Source organism: Triturus cristatus, chromosome 4_1 (assembly GCF_964204655.1).
Source record: "Triturus cristatus chromosome 4_1, aTriCri1.1, whole genome shotgun sequence".
NCBI lineage: Eukaryota > Metazoa > Chordata > Amphibia > Caudata > Salamandridae > Triturus > Triturus cristatus.
In genome coordinates this window covers 120,191,236-120,219,066 of record NC_140585.1, presented here as the reverse complement: position 1 = coordinate 120,219,066, position 27,831 = coordinate 120,191,236, and the positions used below count along the sequence as shown (strand labels likewise).

The 27,831-nt window shown below is 36.3% G+C and overlaps 17 non-coding genes across 17 annotated transcripts; all 17 read left to right on the top strand.

Annotated features, from left to right (window-relative positions):
- Positions 1-540: 540 nt before the first annotated feature.
- TRNAD-GUC (transfer RNA aspartic acid (anticodon GUC)) lies at positions 541-612 on the top strand. Its single transcript has one exon. It is a non-coding gene; the product is annotated as a tRNA-Asp (tRNA).
- Positions 613-1,240: 628 nt separating this feature from the next.
- Positions 1,241-1,312, top strand: TRNAD-GUC (transfer RNA aspartic acid (anticodon GUC)). Its single transcript has one exon. It is a non-coding gene; the product is annotated as a tRNA-Asp (tRNA).
- Positions 1,313-1,939: 627 nt separating this feature from the next.
- On the top strand, positions 1,940-2,011 carry TRNAD-GUC (transfer RNA aspartic acid (anticodon GUC)). The gene has a single exon. It is a non-coding gene; the product is annotated as a tRNA-Asp (tRNA).
- A 2,051-nt stretch (positions 2,012-4,062) lies between these two features.
- Positions 4,063-4,134, top strand: TRNAD-GUC (transfer RNA aspartic acid (anticodon GUC)). Its single transcript has one exon. It is a non-coding gene; the product is annotated as a tRNA-Asp (tRNA).
- Positions 4,135-6,261: 2,127 nt separating this feature from the next.
- TRNAD-GUC (transfer RNA aspartic acid (anticodon GUC)) lies at positions 6,262-6,333 on the top strand. Its single transcript has one exon. It is a non-coding gene; the product is annotated as a tRNA-Asp (tRNA).
- A 2,061-nt stretch (positions 6,334-8,394) lies between these two features.
- TRNAD-GUC (transfer RNA aspartic acid (anticodon GUC)) lies at positions 8,395-8,466 on the top strand. The gene has a single exon. It is a non-coding gene; the product is annotated as a tRNA-Asp (tRNA).
- A 1,344-nt stretch (positions 8,467-9,810) lies between these two features.
- On the top strand, positions 9,811-9,882 carry TRNAD-GUC (transfer RNA aspartic acid (anticodon GUC)). The gene has a single exon. It is a non-coding gene; the product is annotated as a tRNA-Asp (tRNA).
- A 2,045-nt stretch (positions 9,883-11,927) lies between these two features.
- TRNAD-GUC (transfer RNA aspartic acid (anticodon GUC)) lies at positions 11,928-11,999 on the top strand. The gene has a single exon. It is a non-coding gene; the product is annotated as a tRNA-Asp (tRNA).
- Positions 12,000-14,126: 2,127 nt separating this feature from the next.
- On the top strand, positions 14,127-14,198 carry TRNAD-GUC (transfer RNA aspartic acid (anticodon GUC)). The gene has a single exon. It is a non-coding gene; the product is annotated as a tRNA-Asp (tRNA).
- A 1,357-nt stretch (positions 14,199-15,555) lies between these two features.
- Positions 15,556-15,627, top strand: TRNAD-GUC (transfer RNA aspartic acid (anticodon GUC)). Its single transcript has one exon. It is a non-coding gene; the product is annotated as a tRNA-Asp (tRNA).
- A 2,043-nt stretch (positions 15,628-17,670) lies between these two features.
- TRNAD-GUC (transfer RNA aspartic acid (anticodon GUC)) lies at positions 17,671-17,742 on the top strand. The gene has a single exon. It is a non-coding gene; the product is annotated as a tRNA-Asp (tRNA).
- A 2,127-nt stretch (positions 17,743-19,869) lies between these two features.
- On the top strand, positions 19,870-19,941 carry TRNAD-GUC (transfer RNA aspartic acid (anticodon GUC)). Its single transcript has one exon. It is a non-coding gene; the product is annotated as a tRNA-Asp (tRNA).
- A 3,488-nt stretch (positions 19,942-23,429) lies between these two features.
- On the top strand, positions 23,430-23,501 carry TRNAD-GUC (transfer RNA aspartic acid (anticodon GUC)). The gene has a single exon. It is a non-coding gene; the product is annotated as a tRNA-Asp (tRNA).
- Positions 23,502-24,846: 1,345 nt separating this feature from the next.
- Positions 24,847-24,918, top strand: TRNAD-GUC (transfer RNA aspartic acid (anticodon GUC)). The gene has a single exon. It is a non-coding gene; the product is annotated as a tRNA-Asp (tRNA).
- Positions 24,919-25,545: 627 nt separating this feature from the next.
- TRNAD-GUC (transfer RNA aspartic acid (anticodon GUC)) lies at positions 25,546-25,617 on the top strand. Its single transcript has one exon. It is a non-coding gene; the product is annotated as a tRNA-Asp (tRNA).
- Positions 25,618-26,260: 643 nt separating this feature from the next.
- TRNAD-GUC (transfer RNA aspartic acid (anticodon GUC)) lies at positions 26,261-26,332 on the top strand. The gene has a single exon. It is a non-coding gene; the product is annotated as a tRNA-Asp (tRNA).
- A 627-nt stretch (positions 26,333-26,959) lies between these two features.
- TRNAD-GUC (transfer RNA aspartic acid (anticodon GUC)) lies at positions 26,960-27,031 on the top strand. The gene has a single exon. It is a non-coding gene; the product is annotated as a tRNA-Asp (tRNA).
- Positions 27,032-27,831: the final 800 nt, after the last annotated feature.

Below are 27,831 nucleotides of genomic sequence, written 5' to 3'. Positions count from 1 at the left end.
ATTCTGTTCAGCCGTTCGGGCTGTAGCTCGTTCTAAAGGTCCTATGGAAAAATGCATGGGAAAAACGCGTTTTGGGACCCCCCTTTTATCTCAGCCCCCGCTTGACGAATCCCCCCGAGACTTTCAGGGTAGGAGCGGAGCGTAGCGCCCCACCTATTTTGAGAAATTCGCGAGGATTCGTCGACCGGCGCCAAAGTTATTCAAAATAGAATGTTGAGGTTTTCCTATGGAAACGTGGTCCTAACTATAACTACCTACTGGCGACCGCCAGTAGGTAATATATATATATATATATATACATATACATAGATAGATAGAAAGATAGATAGACAGATCGATAGATAGGTATTTATTTTAATCAATCATTTCTTATTAAAGCAGATTATTTTTGGCTAGGAATTTCTGATTTGTAATCATTTATGAAAAAAGATTGCTTCTCCTAACCAAAAGAAGCAAAGCTGCCTATTACAATACTGTGAATTCATTGAGGGCATGCCCTAACCTCATGGAGGTGAGCACTGTTGAACTGAAGCCAATATGTCCTCGTTAGTATAGTGGTCAGTATCCCCGCCTGTCACGCGGGAGACCGGGGTTCAATTCCCCGACGGGGAGACGATTCCTTTTATTCGCACAATTAAATAAAATGATGTACTTAATAACATTGTAAACTATATTTGTCATTATCCTTGTCTATTACGATTGAGATAAACGTTGAATTCAGTGATGGCCAAATTGCTTACAGATGTGTTAACTAAAAGTCAGAATATGCTCTGAATATTTCAATCTGCACAGACCATACCATCAAAAACAATTTACATCTATAATCTAATGGAAAATGGAATGAAGCAGTGGGGAATCTTATGCTTCTGCTCAACTCTAGGGGCTAGATTTAGAAGTGGAGTGGATGCTTTTTGTTAGTAGTGACCCCTGGTGGTAAATGGTTATAAGCTGCAAATGGTAAAGTGAGCTGATTGTATATATATATATATATATATATACATATACATAGATAGATAGAAAGATAGATAGACAGATCGATAGATAGGTATTTATTTTAATCAATCATTTCTTATTAAAGCAGATTATTTTTGGCTAGGAATTTCTGATTTGTAATCATTTATGAAAAAAGATTGCTTCTCCTAACCAAAAGAAGCAAAGCTGCCTATTACAATACTGTGAATTGATTGAGGGCATGCCCTAACCTCATGGAGGTGAGCACTGTTGAACTGAAGCCAATATGTCCTCGTTAGTATAGTGGTCAGTATCCCCGCCTGTCACGCGGGAGACCGGGGTTCAATTCCCCGACGGGGAGACGATTCCTTTTATTCACACAATTAAATAAAATGATGTACTTAATAACATTGTAAACTATATTTGTCATTATCCTTGTCTATTACGATTGAGATAAACGTTGAATTCAGTGATGGCCAAATTGCTTACAGATGTGTTAACTAAAAGTCAGAATATGCTCTGAATATTTCAATCTGCACAGACCATACCATCAAAAACAATTTACATCTATAATCTAATGGAAATGGAATGAAGCAGTGGGGAATCTTATGCTTCTGCTCAACTCTAGGGGCTAGATTTAGAAGTGGAGTGGATGCTTTTTGTTAGTAGTGACCCCTGGTGGTAAATGGTTATAAGCTGCAAATGGTAAAGTGAGCTGATTGTATATATATATATATATATATATACATATACATAGATAGATAGAAAGATAGATAGACAGATCGATAAATAGGTATTTATTTTAATCAATCATTTCTTATTAAAGCAGATTATTTTTGGCTAGGAATTTCTGATTTGTAATCATTTATGAAAAAAGATTGCTTCTCCTAACCAAAAGAAGCAAAGCTGCCTATTACAATACTGTGAATTGATTGAGGGCATGCCCTAACCTCATGGAGGTGAGCACTGTTGAACTGAAGCCAATATGTCCTCGTTAGTATAGTGGTCAGTATCCCCGCCTGTCACGCGGGAGACCGGGGTTCAATTCCCCGACGGGGAGACGATTCCTTTTATTCACACAATTAAATAAAATGATGTACTTAATAACATTGTAAACTATATTTGTCATTATCCTTGTCTATTACGATTGAGATAAACGTTGAATTCAGTGATGGCCAAATTGCTTACAGATGTGTTAACTAAAAGTCAGAATATGCTCTGAATATTTCAATCTGCACAGACCATACCATCAAAAACAATTTACATCTATAATCTAATGGAAATGGAATGAAGCAGTGGGGAATCTTATGCTTCTGCTCAACTCTAGGGGCTAGATTTAGAAGTGGAGTGGATGCTTTTTGTTAGTAGTGACCCCTGGTGGTAAATGGTTATAAGCTGCAAATGGTAAAGTGAGCTGATTGTATATATATATATATATATATATACATATACATAGATAGATAGAAAGATAGATAGACAGATCGATAAATAGGTATTTATTTTAATCAATCATTTCTTATTAAAGCAGATTATTTTTGGCTAGGAATTTCTGATTTGTAATCATTTATGAAAAAAGATTGCTTCTCCTAACCAAAAGAAGCAAAGCTGCCTATTACAATACTGTGAATTGATTGAGGGCATGCCCTAACCTCATGGAGGTGAGCACTGTTGAACTGAAGCCAATATGTCCTTGTTAGTATAGTGGTCAGTATCCCCGCCTGTCACGCGGGAGACCGGGGTTCAATTCCCCGACGGGGAGACGATTCCTTTTATTCACACAATTAAATAAAATGATGTACTTAATAACATTGTAAACTATATTTGTCATTATCCTTCTCTATTACGATTGAGATAAACGTTGAATTCAGTGATGGCCAAATTGCTTACAGATGTGTTAACTAAAAGTCAGAATATGCTCTGAATATTTCAATCTGCACAGACCATACCATCAAAAACAATTTACATCTGTAATCTAATGGAAAATGGAATGAAGCAGTGGGGAATCTTATGCTTCTGCTCAACTCTAGGGGCTGGATTTAGAAGTGGAGTGGATGCTTTTTGTTAGTAGTGACCCCTGGTGGTAAATGGTTATAAGCTGCAAATGTTAAAGTGAGCTGATTGTATATATATATATATATATATATATATATATATATATATATATACATATACATAGATAGATAGAAAGATAGATAGACAGATCGATAAATAGGTATTTATTTTAATCAATCATTTCTTATTAAAGCAGATTATTTTTGGCTAGGAATTTCTGATTTGTAATCATTTATGAAAAAAGATTGCTTCTCCTAACCAAAAGAAGCAAAGCTGCCTATTACAATACTGTGAATTGATTGAGGGAATGCCCTAACCTCATGGAGGTGAGCACTGTTGAACTGAAGCCAATATGTCCTCGTTAGTATAGTGGTCAGTATCCCCGCCTGTCACGCGGGAGACCGGGGTTCAATTCCCCGACGGGTAGACGATTCCTTTTATTCACACAATTAAATAAAATGATGTACTTAATAACATTGTAAACTATATTTGTCATTATCCTTCTCTATTACGATTGAGATAAACGTTGAATTCAGTGATGGCCAAATTGCTTACAGATGTGTTAACTAAAAGTCAGAATATGCTCTGAATATTTCAATCTGCACAGACCATACCATCAAAAACAATTTACATCTGTAATCTAATGGAAAATGGAATGAAGCAGTGGGGAATCTTATGCTTCTGCTCAACTCTAGGGGCTGGATTTAGAAGTGGAGTGGATGCTTTTTGTTAGTAGTGACCCCTGGTGGTAAATGGTTATAAGCTGCAAATGTTAAAGTGAGCTGATTGTATATATATATATATATATATATATATACATATACATAGACAGATAGAAAGATAGATAGACAGATCGATAGATAGGTATTTATTTTAATCAATCATTTCTTATTAAAGCAGATTATTTTTGGCTAGGAATTTCTGATTTGTAATCATTTATGAAAAAAGATTGCTTCGCCTAACCAAAAGAAGCAAAGCTGCCTATTACAATACTGTGAATTGATTGAGGGCATGCCCTAACCTCATGGAGGTGAGCACTGTTGAACTGAAGCCAATATGTCCTCGTTAGTATAGTGGTCAGTATCCCCGCCTGTCACGCGGGAGACCGGGGTTCAATTCCCCGACGGGGAGACGATTCCTTTTATTCACACTATTAAATAAAAAGATGTACTTAATAACATTGTAAACTATATTTGTCCTTATCCTTGTCTATTATGATTGAGATAAACGTTGAATTCAGTGATGGCCAAATTGCTTACAGATGTGTTAACTAAAAGTCAGAATATGCTCTGAATATTTCAATCTGCACAGACCATACCATCAAAAACAATTTACATCTATAATCTAATGGAAATGGAATGAAGCAGTGGGGAATCTTATGCTTCTGCTCAACTCTAGGGGCTAGATTTAGAAGTGGAGTGGATGCTTTTTGTTAGTAGTGACCCCTGGTGGTAAATGGTTATAAGCTGCAAATGGTAAAGTGAGCTGATTGTATATATATATATATATTCACTGAAAAAACCATAGGTTTCACACATGTTATAGTTAGCTGGACATTTTACTGATAAAAAACCAATGAAATTCCCCCGTTATAGTTACTGTAGGCAACTATAACTCACGCGACCGCAATCCTCTGCTGATGCTAATACTGTATTTAGACACTTATTTGCCCATATCTTCTTCCATTAAATTTTAGCTATACATATATTACAAATATTTTTTTTTCATAAAGACACATATGTCATCAGCAGAGGATTACGGTCGCGTGAGTTATAGTTGCCTACAGTAACTATAACGGGGGAATTTCATTGGTTTTTTATCAGTAAAATGTCCAGCTAACTATAACATGTGTGAAACCTATGGTTTTTTCAGTGAATTAGCAAGGTTTTTTAAATGCTATTTCCTAACTATAACGTGTGTGAAACCTATGGTTTTTTCAGTGAATTTGTACGGTTTTTTAAATGCTAAGTTACTTTACGCCATTTGTGGCGTGCGCGCCCACTTAACGCAGTTCGTTCCGTGCACGGTTTTTATCAACTTTAATAAGCCCTGTACATTTGGTGGCCTTCGGCCACCAAAAGCACAGGGGGTGAGGTCAATGTGGATAGTGTTTTTTTTATTTCGATTTTATAATTTCATGTTGCCAAAATTACGTTTTTTTTCTCTATTAATAAGCCCTGCACATTTGGTGGCCTGCGGCCACCAAAAGCACAGGGGGTGGGGTAAGTGTGGATAGTGTTTTTTTTATTTTTATTTTTTTACCGTAAGCGTACGGTAAGCTTACGGTAAGCGTACGGTAAGCGTACGGTAAGCGTACCCCGCGAAATTGCCGAAAAAAAAATAAAACCGTTTTTGCTCTTGGGGGATGTTTGGGGACTCCCTCAACATGACTATGTGTGAGGGAGTTGTCAAAACAGCCCCGTAACATGTTTTTGGCCATCATGTTTGATAAACAACACTCAGTGCGAGAGACAAAATGGCGGACGCCGCTTCCTGGTTTCGGCCGATTCGAATGTTTACTAAGATCTAAGAGCCAATCAGAATCGCGCTCGCGCACGCCACCGTAAGCTTACGGTAAGCGTACGGTAAGCGTACCGTAAGCGGGCTCAGATATATATATTGATTTAAAGGCTATTTTCTCAGAATCTACTGAACAGATTTACACCAAACCTACAAAAGGCACTTCCTTGACCTAGGGACTACCTCTCTGCCAAATTTCTAGTAATTCTGTTCAGCCGTTCGGGCTGTAGCTCGTTCTAAAGGTCCTATGGAAAAATGCATGGGAAAAACGCGTTTTGTGACCCCCCTTTTATCTCAGCCCCCGCTTGACGAATCCCCCCGAGACTTTCAGGGTAGGAGCGGAGCGTAGCGCCCCACCTATTTTGAGAAATTCGCGAGGATTCGTCAACCGGCGCCAAAGTTATTCAAAATAGAATGTTGAGGTTTTCCTATGGAAACGTGGTCCTAACTATAACTACCTACTGGCGACCGCCAGTAGGTAATATATATATATATACATATACATAGATAGATAGAAAGATAGATAGACAGATCGATAAATAGGTATTTATTTTAATCAATCATTTCTTATTAAAGCAGATTATTTTTGGCTAGGAATTTCTGATTTGTAATCATTTATGAAAAAAGATTGCTTCTCCTAACCAAAAGAAGCAAAGCTGCCTATTACAATACTGTGAATTCATTGAGGGCATGCCCTAACCTCATGGAGTTGAGCACTGTTGAACTGAAGCCAATATGTCCTCGTTAGTATAGTGGTCAGTATCCCCGCCTGTCACGCGGGAGACCGGGGTTCAATTCCCCGACGGGGAGACGATTCCTTTTATTCGCACAATTAAATAAAATGATGTACTTAATAACATTGTAAACTATATTTGTCATTATCCTTGTCTATTACGATTGAGATAAACGTTGAATTCAGTGATGGCCAAATTGCTTACAGATGTGTTAACTAAAAGTCAGAATATGCTCTGAATATTTCAATCTGCACAGACCATACCATCAAAAACAATTTACATCTCTAATCTAATGGAAATGGAATGAAGCAGTGGGGAATCTTATGCTTCTGCTCAACTCTAGGGGCTAGATTTAGAAGTGGAGTGGATGCTTTTTGTTAGTAGTGACCCCTGGTGGTAAATGGTTATAAGCTGCAAATGGTAAAGTGAGCTGATTGTATATATATATATATATATATATATATATACATAGATAGATAGAAAGATAGATAGACAGATCGATAGATAGGTATTTATTTTAATCAATCATTTCTTATTAAAGCAGATTATTTTTGGCTAGGAATTTCTGATTTGTAATCATTTATGAAAAAAGATTGCTTCTCCTAACCAAAGGAAGCAAAGCTGCCTATTACAATACTGTGAATTGATTGAGGGCATGCCCTAACCTCATGGAGGTGAGCACTGTTGAACTGAAGCCAATATGTCCTCGTTAGTATAGTGGTCAGTATCCCCGCCTGTCACGCGGGAGACCGGGGTTCAATTCACCGACGGGGAGACGATTCCTTTTATTCACACAATTAAATAAAATGATGTACTTAATAACATTGTAAACTATATTTGTCATTATCCTTCTCTATTACGATTGAGATAAACGTTGAATTCAGTGATGGCCAAATTGCTTACAGATGTGTTAACTAAAAGTCAGAATATGCTCTGAATATTTCAATCTGCACAGACCATACCATCAAAAACAATTTACATCTGTAATCTAATGGAAAATGGAATGAAGCAGTGGGGAATCTTATGCTTCTGCTCAACTCTAGGGGCTGGATTTAGAAGTGGAGTGGATGCTTTTTGTTAGTAGTGACCCCTGGTGGTAAATGGTTATAAGCTGCAAATGTTAAAGTGAGCTGATTGTATATATATATATATATATATATATATATATATATATATATATATACATATACATAGATAGATAGAAAGATAGATAGACAGATCGATAAATAGGTATTTATTTTAATCAATCATTTCTTATTAAAGCAGATTATTTTTGGCTAGGAATTTCTGATTTGTAATCATTTATGAAAAAAGATTGCTTCTCCTAACCAAAAGAAGCAAAGCTGCCTATTACAATACTGTGAATTGATTGAGGGCATGCCCTAACCTCATGGAGGTGAGCACTGTTGAACTGAAGCCAATATGTCCTCGTTAGTATAGTGGTCAGTATCCCCGCCTGTCACGCGGGAGACCGGGGTTCAATTCCCCGACGGGTAGACGATTCCTTTTATTCACACAATTAAATAAAATGATGTACTTAAGAACATTGTAAACTATATTTGTCATTATCCTTCTCTATTACGATTGAGATAAACGTTGAATTCAGTGATGGCCAAATTGCTTACAGATGTGTTAACTAAAAGTCAGAATATGCTCTGAATATTTCAATCTGCACAGACCATACCATCAAAAACAATTTACATCTGTAATCTAATGGAAAATGGAATGAAGCAGTGGGGAATCTTATGCTTCTGCTCAACTCTAGGGGCTGGATTTAGAAGTGGAGTGGATGCTTTTTGTTAGTAGTGACCCCTGGTGGTAAATGGTTATAAGCTGCAAATGTTAAAGTGAGCTGATTGTATATATATATATATATATATATATATATATATATACATATACATAGATAGATAGAAAGATAGATAGACAGATCGATAGATAGGTATTTATTTTAATCAATCATTTCTTATTAAAGCAGATTATTTTTGGCTAGGAATTTCTGATTTGTAATCATTTATGAAAAAAGATTGCTTCGCCTAACCAAAAGAAGCAAAGCTGCCTATTACAATACTGTGAATTGATTGAGGGCATGCCCTAACCTCATGGAGGTGAGCACTGTTGAACTGAAGCCAATATGTCCTCGTTAGTATAGTGGTCAGTATCCCCGCCTGTCACGCGGGAGACCGGGGTTCAATTCCCCGACGGGGAGACGATTCCTTTTATTCACACTATTAAATAAAAAGATGTACTTAATAACATTGTAAACTATATTTGTCATTATCCTTGTCTATTACGATTGAGATAAACGTTGAATTCAGTGATGGCCAAATTGCTTACAGATGTGTTAACTAAAAGTCAGAATATGCTCTGAATATTTCAATCTGCACAGACCATACCATCAAAAACAATTTACATCTATAATCTAATGGAAATGGAATGAAGCAGTGGGGAATCTTATGCTTCTGCTCAACTCTAGGGGCTAGATTTAGAAGTGGAGTGGATGCTTTTTGTTAGTAGTGACCCCTGGTGGTAAATGGTTATAAGCTGCAAATGGTAAAGTGAGCTGATTGTATATATATATATATATATATATATATATATATATATATACATATACATAGATAGATAGAAAGATAGATAGACAGATCGATAGATAGGTATTTATTTTAATCAATCATTTCTTATTAAAGCAGATTATTTTTGGCTAGGAATTTCTGATTTGTAATCATTTATGAAAAAAGATTGCTTCTCCTAACCAAAAGAAGCAAAGCTGCCTATTACAATACTGTGAATTGATTGAGGGCATGCCCTAACCTCATGGAGGTGAGCACTGTTGAACTGAAGCCAATATGTCCTCGTTAGTATAGTGGTCAGTATCCCCGCCTGTCACACGGGAGACCGGGGTTCAATTCCCCGACGGGGAGACGATTCCTTTTATTCACACAATTAAATAAAATGATGTACTTAATAACATTGTAAACTATATTTGTCATTATCCTTGTCTATTACGATTGAGATAAACGTTGAATTCAGTGATGGCCAAATTGCTTACAGATGTGTTAACTAAAAGTCAGAATATGCTCTGAATATTTCAATCTGCACAGACCATACCATCAAAAACAATTTACATCTATAATCTAATGGAAATGGAATGAAGCAGTGGGGAATCTTATGCTTCTGCTCAACTCTAGGGGCTAGATTTAGAAGTGGAGTGGATGCTTTTTGTTAGTAGTGACCCCTGGTGGTAAATGGTTATAAGCTGCAAATGGTAAAGTGAGCTGATTGTATATATATATATATATATATATATACATATACATAGATAGATAGAAAGATAGATAGACAGATCGATAAATAGGTATTTATTTTAATCAATCATTTCTTATTAAAGCAGATTATTTTTGGCTAGGAATTTCTGATTTGTAATCATTTATGAAAAAAGATTGCTTCTCCTAACCAAAAGAAGCAAAGCTGCCTATTACAATACTGTGAATTGATTGAGGGCATGCCCTAACCTCATGGAGGTGAGCACTGTTGAACTGAAGCCAATATGTCCTCGTTAGTATAGTGGTCAGTATCCCCGCCTGTCACGCGGGAGACCGGGGTTCAATTCCCCGACGGGGAGACGATTCCTTTTATTTACACAATTAAATAAAATGATGTACTTAATAACATTGTAAACTATATTTGTCATTATCCTTGTCTATTACGATTGAGATAAACGTTGAATTCAGTGATGGCCAAATTGCTTACAGATGTGTTAACTAAAAGTCAGAATATGCTCTGAAAATTTCAATCTGCACAGACCATACCATCAAAAACAATTTACATCTATAATCTAATGGAAATGGAATGAAGCAGTGGGGAATCTTATGCTTCTGCTCAACTCTAGGGGCTAGATTTAGAAGTGGAGTGGATGCTTTTTGTTAGTAGTGACCCCTGGTGGTAAATGGTTATAAGCTGCAAATGGTAAAGTGAGCTGATTGTATATATATATATATATATACATAGATAGATAGAAAGATAGATAGACAGATCGATAGATAGGTATTTATTTTAATCAATCATTTCTTATTAAAGCAGATTATTTTTGGCTAGGAATTTCTGATTTGTAATCATTTATGAAAAAAGATTGCTTCTCCTAACCAAAGGAAGCAAAGCTGCCTATTACAATACTGTGAATTGATTGAGGGCATGCCCTAACCTCATGGAGGTGAGCACTGTTGAACTGAAGCCAATATGTCCTTGTTAGTATAGTGGTCAGTATCCCCGCCTGTCACGCGGGAGACCGGGGTTCAATTCCCCGACGGGGAGATGATTCCTTTTATTCACACAATTAAATAAAATGATGTACTTAATAACATTGTAAACTATATTTGTCATTATCCTTCTCTATTACGATTGAGATAAACGTTGAATTCAGTGATGGCCAAATTGCTTACAGATGTGTTAACTAAAAGTCAGAATATGCTCTGAATATTTCAATCTGCACAGACCATACCATCAAAAACAATTTACATCTGTAATCTAATGGAAAATGGAATGAAGCAGTGGGGAATCTTATGCTTCTGCTCAACTCTAGGGGCTGGATTTAGAAGTGGAGTGGATGCTTTTTGTTAGTAGTGACCCCTGGTGGTAAATGGTTATAAGCTGCAAATGTTAAAGTGAGCTGATTGTATATATATATATATATATATATATATATATATATATATATATATACATATACATAGATAGATAGAAAGATAGATAGACAGATCGATAAATAGGTATTTATTTTAATCAATCATTTCTTATTAAAGCAGATTATTTTTGGCTAGGAATTTCTGATTTGTAATCATTTATGAAAAAAGATTGCTTCTCCTAACCAAAAGAAGCAAAGCTGCCTATTACAATACTGTGAATTGATTGAGGGAATGCCCTAACCTCATGGAGGTGAGCACTGTTGAACTGAAGCCAATATGTCCTCGTTAGTATAGTGGTCAGTATCCCCGCCTGTCACGCGGGAGACCGGGGTTCAATTCCCCGACGGGTAGACGATTCCTTTTATTCACACAATTAAATAAAATGATGTACTTAATAACATTGTAAACTATATTTGTCATTATCCTTCTCTATTACGATTGAGATAAACGTTGAATTCAGTGATGGCCAAATTGCTTACAGATGTGTTAACTAAAAGTCAGAATATGCTCTGAATATTTCAATCTGCACAGACCATACCATCAAAAACAATTTACATCTGTAATCTAATGGAAAATGGAATGAAGCAGTGGGGAATCTTATGCTTCTGCTCAACTCTAGGGGCTGGATTTAGAAGTGGAGTGGATGCTTTTTGTTAGTAGTGACCCCTGGTGGTAAATGGTTATAAGCTGCAAATGTTAAAGTGAGCTGATTGTATATATATATATATATATATATATATATACATATACATAGACAGATAGAAAGATAGATAGACAGATCGATAGATAGGTATTTATTTTAATCAATCATTTCTTATTAAAGCAGATTATTTTTGGCTAGGAATTTCTGATTTGTAATCATTTATGAAAAAAGATTGCTTCGCCTAACCAAAAGAAGCAAAGCTGCCTATTACAATACTGTGAATTGATTGAGGGCATGCCCTAACCTCATGGAGGTGAGCACTGTTGAACTGAAGCCAATATGTCCTCGTTAGTATAGTGGTCAGTATCCCCGCCTGTCACGCGGGAGACCGGGGTTCAATTCCCCGACGGGGAGACGATTCCTTTTATTCACACTATTAAATAAAAAGATGTACTTAATAACATTGTAAACTATATTTGTCATTATCCTTGTCTATTATGATTGAGATAAACGTTGAATTCAGTGATGGCCAAATTGCTTACAGATGTGTTAACTAAAAGTCAGAATATGCTCTGAATATTTCAATCTGCACAGACCATACCATCAAAAACAATTTACATCTATAATCTAATGGAAATGGAATGAAGCAGTGGGGAATCTTATGCTTCTGCTCAACTCTAGGGGCTAGATTTAGAAGTGGAGTGGATGCTTTTTGTTAGTAGTGACCCCTGGTGGTAAATGGTTATAAGCTGCAAATGGTAAAGTGAGCTGATTGTATATATATATATATATTCACTGAAAAAACCATAGGTTTCACACATGTTATAGTTAGCTGGACATTTTACTGATAAAAAACCAATGAAATTCCCCCGTTATAGTTACTGTAGGCAACTATAACTCACGCGACCGCAATCCTCTGCTGATGCTAATACTGTATTTAGACACTTATTTGCCCATATCTTCTTCCATTAAATTTTAGCTATACATATATTACAAATATTTTTTTTTCATAAAGACACATATGTCATCAGCAGAGGATTACGGTCGCGTGAGTTATAGTTGCCTACAGTAACTATAACGGGGGAATTTCATTGGTTTTTTATCAGTAAAATGTCCAGCTAACTATAACATGTGTGAAACCTATGGTTTTTTCAGTGAATTAGCAAGGTTTTTTAAATGCTATTTCCTAACTATAACGTGTGTGAAACCTATGGTTTTTTCAGTGAATTTGTACGGTTTTTTAAATGCTAAGTTACTTTACGCCATTTGTGGCGTGCGCGCCCACTTAACGCAGTTCGTTCCGTGCACGGTTTTTATCAACTTTAATAAGCCCTGTACATTTGGTGGCCTTCGGCCACCAAAAGCACAGGGGGTGAGGTCAATGTGGATAGTGTTTTTTTTATTTCGATTTTATAATTTCATGTTGCCAAAATTACGTTTTTTTTCTCTATTAATAAGCCCTGCACATTTGGTGGCCTGCGGCCACCAAAAGCACAGGGGGTGGGGTAAGTGTGGATAGTGTTTTTTTTATTTTTATTTTTTTACCGTAAGCGTACGGTAAGCTTACGGTAAGCGTACGGTAAGCGTACGGTAAGCGTACCCCGCGAAATTGCCGAAAAAAAAATAAAACCGTTTTTGCTCTTGGGGGATGTTTGGGGACTCCCTCAACATGACTATGTGTGAGGGAGTTGTCAAAACAGCCCCGTAACATGTTTTTGGCCATCATGTTTGATAAACAACACTCAGTGCGAGAGACAAAATGGCGGACGCCGCTTCCTGGTTTCGGCCGATTCGAATGTTTACTAAGATCTAAGAGCCAATCAGAATCGCGCTCGCGCACGCCACCGTAAGCTTACGGTAAGTGTACGGTAAGCGTACCGTAAGCGGGCTCAGATATATATATTGATTTAAAGGCTATTTTCTCAGAATCTACTGAACAGATTTACACCAAACCTACAAAAGGCACTTCCTTGACCTAGGGACTACCTCTCTGCCAAATTTCTAGTAATTCTGTTCAGCCGTTCGGGCTGTAGCTCGTTCTAAAGGTCCTATGGAAAAATGCATGGGAAAAACGCGTTTTGTGACCCCCCTTTTATCTCAGCCCCCGCTTGACGAATCCCCCCGAGACTTTCAGGGTAGGAGCGGAGCGTAGCGCCCCACCTATTTTGAGAAATTCGCGAGGATTCGTCAACCGGCGCCAAAGTTATTCAAAATAGAATGTTGAGGTTTTCCTATGGAAACGTGGTCCTAACTATAACTACCTACTGGCGACCGCCAGTAGGTAATATATATATATATACATATACATAGATAGATAGAAAGATAGATAGACAGATCGATAAATAGGTATTTATTTTAATCAATCATTTCTTATTAAAGCAGATTATTTTTGGCTAGGAATTTCTGATTTGTAATCATTTATGAAAAAAGATTGCTTCTCCTAACCAAAAGAAGCAAAGCTGCCTATTACAATACTGTGAATTCATTGAGGGCATGCCCTAACCTCATGGAGTTGAGCACTGTTGAACTGAAGCCAATATGTCCTCGTTAGTATAGTGGTCAGTATCCCCGCCTGTCACGCGGGAGACCGGGGTTCAATTCCCCGACGGGGAGACGATTCCTTTTATTCGCACAATTAAATAAAATGATGTACTTAATAACATTGTAAACTATATTTGTCATTATCCTTGTCTATTACGATTGAGATAAACGTTGAATTCAGTGATGGCCAAATTGCTTACAGATGTGTTAACTAAAAGTCAGAATATGCTCTGAATATTTCAATCTGCACAGACCATACCATCAAAAACAATTTACATCTCTAATCTAATGGAAATGGAATGAAGCAGTGGGGAATCTTATGCTTCTGCTCAACTCTAGGGGCTAGATTTAGAAGTGGAGTGGATGCTTTTTGTTAGTAGTGACCCCTGGTGGTAAATGGTTATAAGCTGCAAATGGTAAAGTGAGCTGATTGTATATATATATATATATATATATATACATAGATAGATAGAAAGATAGATAGACAGATCGATAGATAGGTATTTATTTTAATCAATCATTTCTTATTAAAGCAGATTATTTTTGGCTAGGAATTTCTGATTTGTAATCATTTATGAAAAAAGATTGCTTCTCCTAACCAAAGGAAGCAAAGCTGCCTATTACAATACTGTGAATTGATTGAGGGCATGCCCTAACCTCATGGAGGTGAGCACTGTTGAACTGAAGCCAATATGTCCTCGTTAGTATAGTGGTCAGTATCCCCGCCTGTCACGCGGGAGACCGGGGTTCAATTCACCGACGGGGAGACGATTCCTTTTATTCACACAATTAAATAAAATGATGTACTTAATAACATTGTAAACTATATTTGTCATTATCCTTCTCTATTACGATTGAGATAAACGTTGAATTCAGTGATGGCCAAATTGCTTACAGATGTGTTAACTAAAAGTCAGAATATGCTCTGAATATTTCAATCTGCACAGACCATACCATCAAAAACAATTTACATCTGTAATCTAATGGAAAATGGAATGAAGCAGTGGGGAATCTTATGCTTCTGCTCAACTCTAGGGGCTGGATTTAGAAGTGGAGTGGATGCTTTTTGTTAGTAGTGACCCCTGGTGGTAAATGGTTATAAGCTGCAAATGTTAAAGTGAGCTGATTGTATATATATATATATATATATATATATATATATATATATATATATATATATATATATACATATACATAGATAGATAGAAAGATAGATAGACAGATCGATAAATAGGTATTTATTTTAATCAATCATTTCTTATTAAAGCAGATTATTTTTGGCTAGGAATTTCTGATTTGTAATCATTTATGAAAAAAGATTGCTTCTCCTAACCAAAAGAAGCAAAGCTGCCTATTACAATACTGTGAATTGATTGAGGGCATGCCCTAACCTCATGGAGGTGAGCACTGTTGAACTGAAGCCAATATGTCCTCGTTAGTATAGTGGTCAGTATCCCCGCCTGTCACGCGGGAGACCGGGGTTCAATTCCCCGACGGGGAGACGATTCCTTTTATTCACACAATTAAATAAAATGATGTACTTAATAACATTGTAAACTATATTTGTCATTATCCTTGTCTATTACGATTGAGATAAACGTTGAATTCAGTGATGGCCAAATTGCTTACAGATGTGTTAACTAAAAGTCAGAATATGCTCTGAAAATTTCAATCTGCACAGACCATACCATCAAAAACAATTTACATCTATAATCTAATGGAAATGGAATGAAGCAGTGGGGAATCTTATGCTTCTGCTCAACTCTAGGGGCTAGATTTAGAAGTGGAGTGGATGCTTTTTGTTAGTAGTGACCCCTGGTGGTAAATGGTTATAAGCTGCAAATGGTAAAGTGAGCTGATTGTATATATATATATATATATACATAGATAGATAGAAAGATAGATAGACAGATCGATAGATAGGTATTTATTTTAATCAATCATTTCTTATTAAAGCAGATTATTTTTGGCTAGGAATTTCTGATTTGTAATCATTTATGAAAAAAGATTGCTTCTCCTAACCAAAGGAAGCAAAGCTGCCTATTACAATACTGTGAATTGATTGAGGGCATGCCCTAACCTCATGGAGGTGAGCACTGTTGAACTGAAGCCAATATGTCCTTGTTAGTATAGTGGTCAGTATCCCCGCCTGTCACGCGGGAGACCGGGGTTCAATTCCCCGACGGGGAGATGATTCCTTTTATTCACACAATTAAATAAAATGATGTACTTAATAACATTGTAAACTATATTTGTCATTATCCTTCTCTATTACGATTGAGATAAACGTTGAATTCAGTGATGGCCAAATTGCTTACAGATGTGTTAACTAAAAGTCAGAATATGCTCTGAATATTTCAATCTGCACAGACCATACCATCAAAAACAATTTACATCTGTAATCTAATGGAAAATGGAATGAAGCAGTGGGGAATCTTATGCTTCTGCTCAACTCTAGGGGCTGGATTTAGAAGTGGAGTGGATGCTTTTTGTTAGTAGTGACCCCTGGTGGTAAATGGTTATAAGCTGCAAATGTTAAAGTGAGCTGATTGTATATATATATATATATATATATATATATATATATATATATACATATACATAGATAGATAGAAAGATAGATAGACAGATCGATAAATAGGTATTTATTTTAATCAATCATTTCTTATTAAAGCAGATTATTTTTGGCTAGGAATTTCTGATTTGTAATCATTTATGAAAAAAGATTGCTTCTCCTAACCAAAAGAAGCAAAGCTGCCTATTACAATACTGTGAATTGATTGAGGGAATGCCCTAACCTCATGGAGGTGAGCACTGTTGAACTGAAGCCAATATGTCCTCGTTAGTATAGTGGTCAGTATCCCCGCCTGTCACGCGGGAGACCGGGGTTCAATTCCCCGACGGGTAGACGATTCCTTTTATTCACACAATTAAATAAAATGATGTACTTAATAACATTGTAAACTATATTTGTCATTATCCTTCTCTATTACGATTGAGATAAACGTTGAATTCAGTGATGGCCAAATTGCTTACAGATGTGTTAACTAAAAGTCAGAATATGCTCTGAATATTTCAATCTGCACAGACCATACCATCAAAAACAATTTACATCTGTAATCTAATGGAAAATGGAATGAAGCAGTGGGGAATCTTATGCTTCTGCTCAACTCTAGGGGCTGGATTTAGAAGTGGAGTGGATGCTTTTTGTTAGTAGTGACCCCTGGTGGTAAATGGTTATAAGCTGCAAATGTTAAAGTGAGCTGATTGTATATATATATATATATATATATATATATATACATATACATAGACAGATAGAAAGATAGATAGACAGATCGATAGATAGGTATTTATTTTAATCAATCATTTCTTATTAAAGCAGATTATTTTTGGCTAGGAATTTCTGATTTGTAATCATTTATGAAAAAAGATTGCTTCGCCTAACCAAAAGAAGCAAAGCTGCCTATTACAATACTGTGAATTGATTGAGGGCATGCCCTAACCTCATGGAGGTGAGCACTGTTGAACTGAAGCCAATATGTCCTCGTTAGTATAGTGGTCAGTATCCCCGCCTGTCACGCGGGAGACCGGGGTTCAATTCCCCGACGGGGAGACGATTCCTTTTATTCACACTATTAAATAAAAAGATGTACTTAATAACATTGTAAACTATATTTGTCATTATCCTTGTCTATTATGATTGAGATAAACGTTGAATTCAGTGATGGCCAAATTGCTTACAGATGTGTTAACTAAAAGTCAGAATATGCTCTGAATATTTCAATCTGCACAGACCATACCATCAAAAACAATTTACATCTATAATCTAATGGAAATGGAATGAAGCAGTGGGGAACCTTATGCTTCTGCTCAACTCTAGGGGCTAGATTTAGAAGTGGAGTGGATGCTTTTTGTTAGTAGTGACCCCTGGTGGTAAATGGTTATAAGCTGCAAATGGTAAAGTGAGCTGATTGTATATATATATATATATTCACTGAAAAAACCATAGGTTTCACACATGTTATAGTTAGCTGGACATTTTACTGATAAAAAACCAATGAAATTCCCCCGTTATAGTTACTGTAGGCAACTATAACTCACGCGACCGCAATCCTCTGCTGATGCTAATACTGTATTTAGACACTTATTTGCCCATATCTTCTTCCATTAAATTTTAGCTATACATATATTACAAATATTTTTTTTTCATAAAGACACATATGTCATCAGCAGAGGATTACGGTCGCGTGAGTTATAGTTGCCTACAGTAACTATAACGGGGGAATTTCATTGGTTTTTTATCAGTAAAATGTCCAGCTAACTATAACATGTGTGAAACCTATGGTTTTTTCAGTGAATTAGCAAGGTTTTTTAAATGCTATTTCCTAACTATAACGTGTGTGAAACCTATGGTTTTTTCAGTGAATTTGTACGGTTTTTTAAATGCTAAGTTACTTTACGCCATTTGTGGCGTGCGCGCCCACTTAACGCAGTTCGTTCCGTGCACGGTTTTTATCAACTTTAATAAGCCCTGTACATTTGGTGGCCTTCGGCCACCAAAAGCACAGGGGGTGAGGTCAATGTGGATAGTGTTTTTTTTATTTCGATTTTATAATTTCATGTTGCCAAAATTACGTTTTTTTTCTCTATTAATAAGCCCTGCACATTTGGTGGCCTGCGGCCACCAAAAGCACAGGGGGTGGGGTAAGTGTGGATAGTGTTTTTTTTATTTTTATTTTTTTACCGTAAGCGTACGGTAAGCTTACGGTAAGCGTACGGTAAGCGTACGGTAAGCGTACCCCGCGAAATTGCCGAAAAAAAAATAAAACCGTTTTTGCTCTTGGGGGATGTTTGGGGACTCCCTCAACATGACTATGTGTGAGGGAGTTGTCAAAACAGCCCCGTAACATGTTTTTGGCCATCATGTTTGATAAACAACACTCAGTGCGAGAGACAAAATGGCGGACGCCGCTTCCTGGTTTCGGCCGATTCGAATGTTTACTAAGATCTAAGAGCCAATCAGAATCGCGCTCGCGCACGCCACCGTAAGCTTACGGTAAGTGTACGGTAAGCGTACCGTAAGCGGGCTCAGATATATATATTGATTTAAAGGCTATTTTCTCAGAATCTACTGAACAGATTTACACCAAACCTACAAAAGGCACTTCCTTGACCTAGGGACTACCTCTCTGCCAAATTTCTAGTAATTCTGTTCAGCCGTTCGGGCTGTAGCTCGTTCTAAAGGTCCTATGGAAAAATGCATGGGAAAAACGCGTTTTGTGACCCCCCTTTTATCTCAGCCCCCGCTTGACGAATCCCCCCGAGACTTTCAGGGTAGGAGCGGAGCGTAGCGCCCCACCTATTTTGAGAAATTCGCGAGGATTCGTCAACCGGCGCCAAAGTTATTCAAAATAGAATGTTGAGGTTTTCCTATGGAAACGTGGTCCTAACTATAACTACCTACTGGCGACCGCCAGTAGGTAATATATATATATATACATATACATAGATAGATAGAAAGATAGATAGACAGATCGATAAATAGGTATTTATTTTAATCAATCATTTCTTATTAAAGCAGATTATTTTTGGCTAGGAATTTCTGATTTGTAATCATTTATGAAAAAAGATTGCTTCTCCTAACCAAAAGAAGCAAAGCTGCCTATTACAATACTGTGAATTCATTGAGGGCATGCCCTAACCTCATGGAGTTGAGCACTGTTGAACTGAAGCCAATATGTCCTCGTTAGTATAGTGGTCAGTATCCCCGCCTGTCACGCGGGAGACCGGGGTTCAATTCCCCGACGGGGAGACGATTCCTTTTATTCGCACAATTAAATAAAATGATGTACTTAATAACATTGTAAACTATATTTGTCATTATCCTTGTCTATTACGATTGAGATAAACGTTGAATTCAGTGATGGCCAAATTGCTTACAGATGTGTTAACTAAAAGTCAGAATATGCTCTGAATATTTCAATCTGCACAGACCATACCATCAAAAACAATTTACATCTCTAATCTAATGGAAATGGAATGAAGCAGTGGGGAATCTTATGCTTCTGCTCAACTCTAGGGGCTAGATTTAGAAGTGGAGTGGATGCTTTTTGTTAGTAGTGACCCCTGGTGGTAAATGGTTATAAGCTGCAAATGGTAAAGTGAGCTGATTGTATATATATATATATATATATATATACATAGATAGATAGAAAGATAGATAGACAGATCGATAGATAGGTATTTATTTTAATCAATCATTTCTTATTAAAGCAGATTATTTTTGGCTAGGAATTTCTGATTTGTAATCATTTATGAAAAAAGATTGCTTCTCCTAACCAAAGGAAGCAAAGCTGCCTATTACAATACTGTGAATTGATTGAGGGCATGCCCTAACCTCATGGAGGTGAGCACTGTTGAACTGAAGCCAATATGTCCTCGTTAGTATAGTGGTCAGTATCCCCGCCTGTCACGCGGGAGACCGGGGTTCAATTCACCGACGGGGAGACGATTCCTTTTATTCACACAATTAAATAAAATGATGTACTTAATAACATTGTAAACTATATTTGTCATTATCCTTCTCTATTACGATTGAGATAAACGTTGAATTCAGTGATGGCCAAATTGCTTACAGATGTGTTAACTAAAAGTCAGAATATGCTCTGAATATTTCAATCTGCACAGACCATACCATCAAAAACAATTTACATCTGTAATCTAATGGAAAATGGAATGAAGCAGTGGGGAATCTTATGCTTCTGCTCAACTCTAGGGGCTGGATTTAGAAGTGGAGTGGATGCTTTTTGTTAGTAGTGACCCCTGGTGGTAAATGGTTATAAGCTGCAAATGTTAAAGTGAGCTGATTGTATATATATATATATATATATATATATATATATATATATATATATATATATATATATACATATACATAGATAGATAGAAAGATAGATAGACAGATCGATAAATAGGTATTTATTTTAATCAATCATTTCTTATTAAAGCAGATTATTTTTGGCTAGGAATTTCTGATTTGTAATCATTTATGAAAAAAGATTGCTTCTCCTAACCAAAAGAAGCAAAGCTGCCTATTACAATACTGTGAATTGATTGAGGGCATGCCCTAACCTCATGGAGGTGAGCACTGTTGAACTGAAGCCAATATGTCCTCGTTAGTATAGTGGTCAGTATCCCCGCCTGTCACGCGGGAGACCGGGGTTCAATTCCCCGACGGGTAGACGATTCCTTTTATTCACACAATTAAATAAAATGATGTACTTAAGAACATTGTAAACTATATTTGTCATTATCCTTCTCTATTACGATTGAGATAAACGTTGAATTCAGTGATGGCCAAATTGCTTACAGATGTGTTAACTAAAAGTCAGAATATGCTCTGAATATTTCAATCTGCACAGACCATACCATCAAAAACAATTTACATCTGTAATCTAATGGAAAATGGAATGAAGCAGTGGGGAATCTTATGCTTCTGCTCAACTCTAGGGGCTGGATTTAGAAGTGGAGTGGATGCTTTTTGTTAGTAGTGACCCCTGGTGGTAAATGGTTATAAGCTGCAAATGTTAAAGTGAGCTGATTGTATATATATATATATATATATATATATATATATATATATATATACATATACATAGATAGATTGAAAGATAGATAGACAGATCGATAGATAGGTATTTATTTTAATCAATCATTTCTTATTAAAGCAGATTATTTTTGGCTAGGAATTTCTGATTTGTAATCATTTATGAAAAAAGATTGCTTCGCCTAACCAAAAGAAGCAAAGCTGCCTATTACAATACTGTGAATTGATTGAGGGCATGCCCTAACCTCATGGAGGTGAGCACTGTTGAACTGAAGCCAATATGTCCTCGTTAGTATAGTGGTCAGTATCCCCGCCTGTCACGCGGGAGACCGGGGTTCAATTCCCCGAAGGGGAGACGATTCCTTTTATTCACACTATTAAATAAAAAGATGTACTTAATAACATTGTAAACTATATTTGTCATTATCCTTGTCTATTACGATTGAGATAAACGTTGAATTCAGTGATGGCCAAATTGCTTACAGATGTGTTAACTAAAAGTCAGAATATGCTCTGAATATTTCAATCTGCACAGACCATACCATCAAAAACAATTTACATCTATAATCTAATGGAAATGGAATGAAGCAGTGGGGAATCTTATGCTTCTGCTCAACTCTAGGGGCTAGATTTAGAAGTGGAGTGGATGCTTTTTGTTAGTAGTGACCCCTGGTGGTAAATGGTTATAAGCTGCAAATGGTAAAGTGAGCTGATTGTATATATATATATATATATATATATATATATATATATACATATACATAGATAGATAGAAAGATAGATAGACAGATCGATAAATAGGTATTTATTTTAATCAATCATTTCTTATTAAAGCAGATTATTTTTGGCTAGGAATTTCTGATTTGTAATCATTTATGAAAAAAGATTGCTTCTCCTAACCAAAAGAAGCAAAGCTGCCTATTACAATACTGTGAATTCATTGAGGGCATGCCCTAACCTCATGGAGGTGAGCACTGTTGAACTGAAGCCAATATGTCCTCGTTAGTATAGTGGTCAGTATCCCCGCCTGTCACGCGGGAGACCGGGGTTCAATTCCCCGACTCGGAGACGATTCCTTTTATTCGCACAATTAAATAAAATGATGTACTTAATAACATTGTAAACTATATTTGTCATTATCCTTGTCTATTACGATTGAGATAAACGTTGAATTCAGTGATGGCCAAATTGCTTACAGATGTGTTAACTAAAAGTCAGAATATGCTCTGAATATTTCAATCTGCACAGACCATACCATCAAAAACAATTTACATCTATAATCTAATGGAAAATGGAATGAAGCAGTGGGGAATCTTATGCTTCTGCTCAACTCTAGGGGCTAGATTTAGAAGTGGAGTGGATGCTTTTTGTTAGTAGTGACCCCTGGTGGTAAATGGTTATAAGCTGCAAATGGTAAAGTGAGCTGATTGTATATATATATATATATATATACATATACATAGATAGATAGAAAGATAGATAGACAGATCGATAGATAGGTATTTATTTTAATCAATCATTTCTTATTAAAGCAGATTATTTTTGGCTAGGAATTTCTGATTTGTAATCATTTATGAAAAAAGATTGCTTCTCCTAACCAAAAGAAGCAAAGCTGCCTATTACAATACTGTGAATTGATTGAGGGCATGCCCTAACCTCATGGAGGTGAGCACTGTTGAACTGAAGCCAATATGTCCTCGTTAGTATAGTGGTCAGTATCCCCGCCTGTCACGCGGGAGACCGGGGTTCAATTCCCCGACGGGGAGACGATTCCTTTTATTCACACAATTAAATAAAATGATGTACTTAATAACATTGTAAACTATATTTGTCATTATCCTTGTCTATTACGATTGAGATAAACGTTGAATTCAGTGATGGCCAAATTGCTTACAGATGTGTTAACTAAAAGTCAGAATATGCTCTGAATATTTCAATCTGCACAGACCATACCATCAAAAACAATTTACATCTATAATCTAATGGAAATGGAATGAAGCAGTGGGGAATCTTATGCTTCTGCTCAACTCTAGGGGCTAGATTTAGAAGTGGAGTGGATGCTTTTTGTTAGTAGTGACCCCTGGTGGTAAATGGTTATAAGCTGCAAATGGTAAAGTGAGCTGATTGTATATATATATATATATATATATACATATACATAGATAGATAGAAAGATAGATAGACAGATCGATAAATAGGTATTTATTTTAATCAATCATTTCTTATTAAAGCAGATTATTTTTGGCTAGGAATTTCTGATTTGTAATCATTTATGAAAAAAGATTGCTTCTCCTAACCAAAAGAAGCAAAGCTGCCTATTACAATACTGTGAATTGATTGAGGGCATGCCCTAACCTCATGGAGGTGAGCACTGTTGAACTGAAGCCAATATGTCCTTGTTAGTATAGTGGTCAGTATCCCCGCCTGTCACGCGGGAGACCGGGGTTCAATTCCCCGACGGGGAGACGATTCCTTTTATTCACACAATTAAATAAAATGATGTACTTAATAACATTGTAAACTATATTTGTCATTATCCTTCTCTATTACGATTGAGATAAACGTTGAATTCAGTGATGGCCAAATTGCTTACAGATGTGTTAACTAAAAGTCAGAATATGCTCTGAATATTTCAATCTGCACAGACCATACCATCAAAAACAATTTACATCTGTAATCTAATGGAAAATGGAATGAAGCAGTGGGGAATCTTATGCTTCTGCTCAACTCTAGGGGCTGGATTTAGAAGTGGAGTGGATGCTTTTTGTTAGTAGTGACCCCTGGTGGTAAATGGTTATAAGCTGCAAATATTAAAGTGAGCTGATTGTATATATATATATATATATATATATATATATATATATATATACATATACATAGATAGATAGAAAGATAGATAGACAGATCGATAAATAGGTATTTATTTTAATCAATCATTTCTTATTAAAGCAGATTATTTTTGGCTAGGAATTTCTGATTTGTAATCATTTATGAAAAAAGATTGCTTCTCCTAACCAAAAGAAGCAAAGCTGCCTATTACAATACTGTGAATTGATTGAGGGCATGCCCTAACCTCATGGAGGTGAGCACTGTTGAACTGAAGCCAATATGTCCTCGTTAGTATAGTGGTCAGTATCCCCGCCTGTCACGCGGGAGACCGGGGTTCAATTCCCCGACGGGGAGACGATTCCTTTTATTCACACAATTAAATAAAATGATGTACTTAATAACATTGTAAACTATATTTGTCATTATCCTTGTCTATTACGATTGAGATAAACGTTGAATTCAGTGATGGCCAAATTGCTTACAGATGTGTTAACTAAAAGTCAGAATATGCTCTGAATATTTCAATCTGCACAGACCATACCATCAAAAACAATTTACATCTATAATCTAATGGAAATGGAATGAAGCAGTGGGGAATCTTATGCTTCTGCTCAACTCTAGGGGCTAGATTTAGAAGTGGAGTGGATGCTTTTTGTTAGTAGTGACCCCTGGTGGTAAATGGTTATAAGCTGCAAATGGTAAAGTGAGCTGATTGTATATATATATATATATATATATACATATACATAGATAGATAGAAAGATAGATAGACAGATCGATAAATAGGTATTTATTTTAATCAATCATTTCTTATTAAAGCAGATTATTTTTGGCTAGGAATTTCTGATTTGTAATCATTTATGAAAAAAGATTGCTTCTCCTAACCAAAAGAAGCAAAGCTGCCTATTACAATACTGTGAATTGATTGAGGGCATGCCCTAACCTCATGGAGGTGAGCACTGTTGAACTGAAGCCAATATGTCCTCGTTAGTATAGTGGTCAGTATCCCCGCCTGTCACGCGGGAGACCGGGGTTCAATTCCCCGACGGGGAGACGATTCCTTTTATTCACACAATTAAATAAAATGATGTACTTAATAACATTGTAAACTATATTTGTCATTATCCTTGTCTATTACGATTGAGATAAACGTTGAATTCAGTGATGGCCAAATTGCTTACAGATGTGTTAACTAAAAGTCAGAATATGCTCTGAATATTTCAATCTGCACAGACCATACCATCAAAAACAATTTACATCTATAATCTAATGGAAATGGAATGAAGCAGTGGGGAATCTTATGCTTCTGCTCAACTCTAGGGGCTAGATTTAGAAGTGGAGTGGATGCTTTTTGTTAGTAGTGACCCCTGGTGGTAAATGGTTATAAGCTGCAAATGGTAAAGTGAGCTGATTGTATATATATATATATATATATATATATATATATATATATACATATACATTGATAGATAGAAAGATAGATAGACAGATCGATAAATAGGTATTTATTTTAATCAATCATTTCTTATTAAAGCAGATTATTTTTGGCTAGGAATTTCTGATTTGTAATCATTTATGAAAAAAGATTGCTTCTCCTAACCAAAAGAAGCAAAGCTGCCTATTACAATACTGTGAATTGATTGAGGGCATGCCCTAACCTCATGGAGGTGAGCACTGTTGAACTGAAGCCAATATGTCCTCGTTAGTATAGTGGTCAGTATCCCCGCCTGTCACGCGGGAGACCGGGGTTCAATTCCCCGACGGGGAGACGATTCCTTTTATTCACACAATTAAATAAAATGATGTACTTAATAACATTGTAAACTATATTTGTCATTATCCTTGTCTATTACGATTGAGATAAACGTTGAATTCAGTGATGGCCAAATTGCTTACAGATGTGTTAACTAAAAGTCAGAATATGCTCTGAATATTTCAATCTGCACAGACCATACCATCAAAAACAATTTACATCTATAATCTAATGGAAATGGAATGAAGCAGTGGGGAATCTTATGCTTCTGCTCAACTCTAGGGGCTAGATTTAGAAGTGGAGTGGATGCTTTTTGTTAGTAGTGACCCCTGGTGGTAAATGGTTATAAGCTGCAAATGGTAAAGTGAGCTGATTGTATATATATATATATATATATATACATATACATAGATAGATAGAAAGATAGATAGACAGATCGATAAATAGGTATTTATTGTAATCAATCATTTCTTATTAAAGCAGATTATTTTTGGCTAGGAATTTCTGATTTGTAATCATTTATGAAAAAAGATTGCTTCTCCTAACCAAAAGAAGCAAAGCTGCCTATTACAATACTGTGAATTGATTGAGGGCATGCCCTAACCTCATGGAGGTGAGCACTGTTGAACTGAAGCCAATATGTCCTCGTTAGTATAGTGGTCAGTATCCCCGCCTGTCACGCGGGAGACCGGGGTTCAATTCCCCGACGGGGAGACGATTCCTTTTATTCACACAATTAAATAAAATGATGTACTTAATAACATTGTAAACTATATTTGTCATTATCCTTGTCTATTACGATTGAGATAAACGTTGAATTCAGTGATGGCCAAATTGCTTACAGATGTGTTAACTAAAAGTCAGAATATGCTCTGAATATTTCAATCTGCACAGACCATACCATCAAAAACAATTTACATCTATAATCTAATGGAAATGGAATGAAGCAGTGGGGAATCTTATGCTTCTGCTCAACTCTAGGGGCTAGATTTAGAAGTGGAGTGGATGCTTTTTGTTAGTAGTGACCCCTGGTGGTAAATGGTTATAAGCTGCAAATGGTAAAGTGAGCTGATTGTATATATATATATATATATATATATACATAGATAGATAGAAAGATAGATAGACAGATCGATAGATAGGTATTTATTTTAATCAATCATTTCTTATTAAAGCAGATTATTTTTGGCTAGGAATTTCTGATTTGTAATCATTTATGAAAAAAGATTGCTTCTCCTAACCAAAGGAAGCAAAGCTGCCTATTACAATACTGTGAATTGATTGAGGGCATGCCCTAACCTCATGGAGGTGAGCACTGTTGAACTGAAGCCAATATGTCCTTGTTAGTATAGTGGTCAGTATCCCCGCCTGTCACGCGGGAGACCGGGGTTCAATTCCCCGACGGGGAGACGATTCCTTTTATTCACACAATTAAATAAAATGATGTACTTAATAACATTGTAAACTATATTTGTCATTATCCTTCTCTATTACGATTGAGATAAACGTTGAAT